This window comes from Aulostomus chinensis, chromosome 1 (assembly GCF_037954235.1).
Source record: "Aulostomus chinensis isolate RoL2024-O1b breed Wild chromosome 1, RoL_Achi_v1.0, whole genome shotgun sequence".
Classification (NCBI taxonomy): Eukaryota; Metazoa; Chordata; class Actinopteri; order Syngnathiformes; family Aulostomidae; genus Aulostomus; species Aulostomus chinensis.
Window position 1 is genome coordinate 27,470,789 of NC_141320.1, and position 6,000 is coordinate 27,476,788.

The 6,000-nt window shown below is 45.3% G+C and overlaps 1 non-coding gene across 1 annotated transcript; it reads right to left on the bottom strand.

Moving 5' to 3' along the window:
- Positions 1 to 3,132: 3,132 nt before the first annotated feature.
- trnak-cuu (transfer RNA lysine (anticodon CUU)) lies at positions 3,133 to 3,205 on the bottom strand. Its single transcript has one exon. It is a non-coding gene; the product is annotated as a tRNA-Lys (tRNA).
- Between the last annotated feature and the right edge of the window lie 2,795 nt (positions 3,206 to 6,000).

Here is a 6,000-nt window from a genome sequence, read left to right on the forward strand (position 1 = left end):
TAATCCTCCTTAGTAGCTTTGGTTCCTTGCAGCACAGAAAGTCTGTTCACTGATGTAGGAACTGGAAAACTTAGAGCTCCGGTCTTTCGTTCCTTCCTACACTGAGCAGAACAAACACAGAACAGAGAGCAGTTCCTCCTACAGTTCTCAGAAAGTCTGAGGGCACCAAAGAAAGGAGGGAAATGCAATCAATGTTGAATTATTTTACATTTCTTATATTTGATCAAAGATAGAACTTAATAAGCGTCCATCAACCTGCAGGACAAACTCCTTCACTGTGTGGGAGGTTCAGAGTCCCTGGTTTGATTGCAGCTTTGACCTGAGCAGGTGTTCATCCTCATCTCAGTAACAGGGGACACTTTATCACACCAGTGGACAAACATCAGCATTCATCACCCAGCAGCTCCTCTGATCAACAGACCAAGCTGAAGTATTCTGGAGAATGAGGGCATGGATCCCTCTACCTCCCACATGCTAAGCTAGCACTCTACCATTGGAGCTAAGTCCCCTTTTGAGCTTCCATTTGAGTTTTCTGTTCCCATCTCTATGGTAACGGTCAGTTTTGACCCACATCTTCAATCAGCTGTAAAATTCACTAAAAACAATTTTCTATCATCCAAGTTGTTTCCATCTCTTGGTTTCCTTGGTAGGCTTCCTTATCCATGGAAATATTGATTTGAATATTTTGTTGTGGGCCTCTGGACCTTTTTTTAGTCAGTAAACCCTCGATTTCAATTAAAAAAATGATAAAATGAACCTTTGGGTTTGGCATAAAAGTCTTTTTTTCAGCAACAGAACTTTAATATAAACACTAAATGAAAAGCAGAACAAGCCAGAACACAAACTCTGCTCTGCCGTCCTTCCTGGTTACTGGGCATGGACTGCTGGAAGGGGCATTTTCCTCAGAAAGGGACAAGACGTTCATCCACTCTCACCTCTGGCCCTGGGATGAATGTTGGTGCAAGGAGCTGCACCCATCTTTCCCAGACATCCCCAATGGGGGCAAGCTTGTCAGTTCTTGCTCCGGTGTCTCTGTCGTCAAATCTGAGGACTCTTGATGTTTGTTGAAAGTTCTGAAGTGGCCTTGTGGCCCGGAAAATATTTCTGCCTGTCGATGCGTCCCAGAGACGATCAGTGGCCTCACTGCAGGATCTGAACACTCCAGGAAGAAGAAGAACACCAACAGAAGCATCCAGGTGTCCCTCATCAATGTCTTTCCACTTGTCACCATGGACTTTTTTTCCTTTGAGGTTTGTCACAGCAATGCTGACTCTTTTTAGTGACAGTGGCATGAACAGAACCATCAACCATAAACAGCTCCAAACATGTCTTGATGTCAGTGCCTCTCGTCACAGCAAACCTTGTGATTCCAGGGCTCATTTTGATGACATCAGCAGCAGCTTCCCTGCCATGTACATCAGGAGATACTGAGCTCCAGCCAATGTTCCCTCTAGTTTTTCATGTGTCTGGTTATCCTCACAAGCTCCCTGAGCTCACTGAGGACCACTGTGAGCACTGAAACTGGGAGACGGTTCCACAGGAGGGGAGCCTGATAGCTGAAGGCTCTGGCTCCATTCTACTTCTAGAACTCTAGGAACCAACAGTAACCCTGCATCCTGGGAGCGAAGGGTTCTAGCTGGATAATAGGGGACAAGGAGCTCTGTCAGGTAGGAAGGAGCCTGACTGTTGAGGACTTTGATGGTAGAAGGAGAATTTAGAATTCTATTCTGAATGTGACAGGGAGCCATGCAGAGAAGCCAGTACAGGAGAGACATGGTCTCTTCTACTAGTTCTAGTCAACACACGGGCAGCAGTGTTCTGGACCAGCTGGAGAGTTTTCAGGACCTACTTCTTCTTTTGGTCACAGGTTTGAAGATACCTGTGGAAGTGAAAGGAAAGGCTGCGAGAGACCTGCCATACCTCTCCTGTGACCTGGGACATGATGGCAGTGGTGGGATTTGAACCCAGATGATGGTGAACTACAGCTGATCGCCATGCTAGCAAACCTCTTTTGTTTGGTTTGGTTGTTGTTTAGTGACTGTGGATGAATACACAGGAGAAGTTGAGCATGAATTTGTGTTCCCTGTTCACTTGAATATCTGCAGGAGTGTGAGGTGGAAATAATACTTGGAGGAGAATGAGAGTTAAGTCTCAGCGCGATGACCTGTGCTGACACTAAAACATGTCAGCCCACAGAACAAAGATGGCAGTCCTCTGGGAAAGCAAGTACACCACACATACATGAAGAAACCCTACAGGAAACAAATATGTTGCCAGAGACTTTTACTCTGTTTTTGTTGTTTACCAAAGTACAGGATTGGAAGGAGACTGATGGTCGCTGTTTGGGTCATGTGACTGAAGTCATCCAGTCACGTGACTGAAGTCATCCATTCATGTTCAAGCTCAGATAAATCCAGGCTAATTCATACCTGCTACTCAATATGGGCCTAAATTACTCTGCTGGAATTATCACTCTGTCTTAAGGGTTTTCTTAATTGTATTAAATCCTCTTTAATTTCCAAGAAGTCTTCCAACTCATTCATTCATGCAAGCCACTGATCCACAAGACCTCATTGATGAGCTTCAACCTGAGACTGATTGTTTCTCGTTGGACGAGACACCCATTCAATGAGACTCATTGTCAGTCCATTGAAATCTACTGGTGTTCCTGGTGAGTTGATTTAACAACATGAGCTGACAGAATCTACGTTCAGGTAGGAACCACCACATCCAGGGGTCTGGACCTTTGAGCAGGCAGAGCCATCAAAGTAGCAGACTAAGCTAGCAGACATTAGCATTGAGAAGAAACTGATACCTGAGCCTACTTTTGGGTCTGGTCAGGTGATGACACAATAATATGAGATCATTGTCAGACTGACGCCTGCTCAACACTGACCAAACACTATGGCATTGTGGGAAATTTCTGCTTGGCTCGCGCCCATCAATACATATGAAGAAATTTCTCCAGAATCAGAATTGACAGTGGATACAATTGATTCCACACTGGTTTTTTCATTCTGAGTCGGGTGCAGGTGTGGACCTTCAGACACAGCCTGTGTTGTTCATTCAGCGATTTTTCTTTCAATTCCAGCTGCAGAAAGTGAGAGGACAAGCAGGGATGTTCAAGATGAACGCCCAACGTGGGGCTTGAACCCACGACCCTGAGATTAAGAGTCTCATGCTCTACCGACTGAGCTAGTCAGGCTACATCTGAGTAGCTTCAATAGCCTGAATTGATCAGAGTGAGAGACGCTACAAGCTCTCCATCAGACTCACAGTCACATGAGCCATCACATGATTGATGAATGACCACAAACACCTTCATCTTTGACAAAGAAGTCAAATAAAAGGTGAACCACAGATGAGACACCAGTGGTAAAAACACTAAAGTGCTGTCAAGGAGAAACAGGATACGAGCAAACACACACACAAGTTACAGAGAGAGAACTCTCCCAGAGGGAACCACTCAAAGGAGAACCATGGAGATCATCAGGCTGGATGACCTCATCAACATGAGACAGGTGGATAGGAAACAAGCTCAGAGATGTCAGGAACATGAGATCCAAGTGGTGAGAGAGCAAGAACTGGTGAGGTTCCAGAACCAGGAGTGAGGTGAAGCCTGCATCACCTACTGGGAGCTTTTAGTCTAAGGTTCAACTTGGACTGGAATGATTTCTGGAGAGACAACGTGCAGGGAGGGAATTTGGAGATGAAGAACAAGTTCCTCTCAGGCTTTAATGGAGTTTTCAGGGGTCAAACAGACCCTCCTCTGATTGGTTGTCAGATGTGTTCTCATTGCACCACAGCCTCCAGGTTGAGGGTTCTGGTCCTAGTCAGACACATTGACTCTGATGCTGCTGAGCCTGAAGGGAGGATGAAGAAAGGAGTGTCTGAGAGAGCTTCACCAGACAAACTGTCCAGTTGAACAACAAACACTAGTCAGTAGGAATGTTGCTGCTGGGACCCTGATTCAAACCAGGGTTGCTGCAGCCACAACACAGAGGACTGACCACTAGAGGATCAGGGCCTCCTGGAGGCTGAGGTTGGAGCTGCTCTGTCTTTGTCTCACTGAGAGATCAGAGACAATTGGAGTCCACAAAGAAATCATTGAGAAATCAAGGAGAGATCAAAGAAAGAATTCTAAGATTAAAAATAGAACTCTGAGATCAAAGGTTGAAGTTCCCCAAGGTTCAGTTTTAGCTCAGACCCTCTTTAATATCTCTGTACTGCCACTTGTCGTCAGGAGACTCAGTATAAACCTCCACAGTCCTGCTGATGTCACTCAGCTGGACATCGCTGTGTCTCCCGGTGACTCAGGACCAGTTGATGTCCATTAACCTGTCATGGAGGCAGAGAACAAAACTAAGGTCTTAATTAAAGCTGGAGGCAGTGTAGTTTGGGCCTGAGCCTCCTTCTGTCCACTGCAGAAAAGTAGCAGGAGTCGTCCTGAATCCAAGGATGTATTTTATGAGAGCGGTGGGACTTGTAGTTTAGGAGGTAGAAGCCTCAGTGTGACACCAAGTGAGAATCAGAGCTGAGCCTCTTAAGAGCCCCTCCCCCGCTGCTCTCTGTCAGAGTGGAGAGGAGAGAGGATTTTTGGAGAGTTTGTTGTTTGAAAAAGGCTCATCAATCCCCAGATTGTGGTCAAAAGTTGAATGTAACATATTTTAGTCGGGATTTTTGTCAGGAATGTAGTGAAGTTATTTGTGAAGTGGCGAGAGTTACAGTGTAGACGAGAGAAGCGTCAGTTTGAGGCTATGTGTGTCTGAGGAGACAGCCTCCCATTGGTTTACATTGTAGGGTGAAAAGTGGGTCCTGGACTTTGTCATGACTCAAACAATTTGTAGTTGGTTTCTGTTGGTTTGGTTTGCTTGACTGGTTGTTGTTTGTTGACCTTGCAAATCCATATTTTGGGTTCTGGCTTGTTCTGCTTTTCATTTTGTGTTTGTATTAAAGTTCTGTTGCTGAAAAAATAAATCCAGGGTTTAGTGACTAAAAAAAGGTCCAGAGGCCCACAACTAAATCTTCAAACCAATATTTCCATGGATAAGGAAGCCTAACAAGGTCACCAAGAGATGGAAACAACTTGGAGGATAGAAAACTGTTTTAGTTTATTTGACAGCTGATTGAAGACGTGGGTCAAAACTGACCGTTACCATAGAGATGGGAACAGGAAGCTGACACAAGAGGAAGGTTCCAGCTCTGAAAAAGGAGTTTGATCAAAATCTTGAACTGCCAGTAGAAATATCCTTTTGTATGTTGACCTTTGTTGACAGAAGTCACTTTAGCTTGGCAGTGAAAAGAATGGCTGCTAGCTTGACAAAGAACTGCACAAACCAGGTTCAAGCTGGACTTTGGACCCTGGTATCTGCAACGACTCCATCAACTCCTAATCTAGCAGCTCTGCTGGGTCCAACTATTTTACAGAACATTTGACAGACCTGTGGAGCAGTGAGGACACACATGAGTGGACCTTTGCTATCTGGGTGTCCTCCAGTCACGTGACTGAAGTCATCCATTCATGTCAGTGATGTCACTTGGCAGGACTCTCATTGCCGTCTCATTCTAGAAAAGAATCCAGACTCCACCTGTGGCTCCATGATAACTGATGGACCTCTGGTTGGAGGCTGGACGATGATGTTTGGACTGGAAGGAAAACTCCTTGTCCAAATTCCATTGTGTTCAAGTTTAAAGTCCCACAATAACAAGTAGCTGAATCTGACAGGTGGAGGTTTGGAACTACAAGATGGTGATGTTTCCTTGACTTGATGCTCTGACTGTCAGGGTGGATGACAGCTTCTTCTGCTGCTGCATCTGAGTGGCTATGATTGGAGCTTTTACCCTCCAAGGTTGTTTGGTTCCAGGGGAAATTCTAAAATTCCAGTCCCCAACCTTGGCTGTTCTGAAACTCTTCTCCTGAATCACTCCTGAGCTGCAGCAAGAACAAATACCAGTGCCAACCAGATCAACTTCATGGCTGCTAACAGCCTCAGACACTTG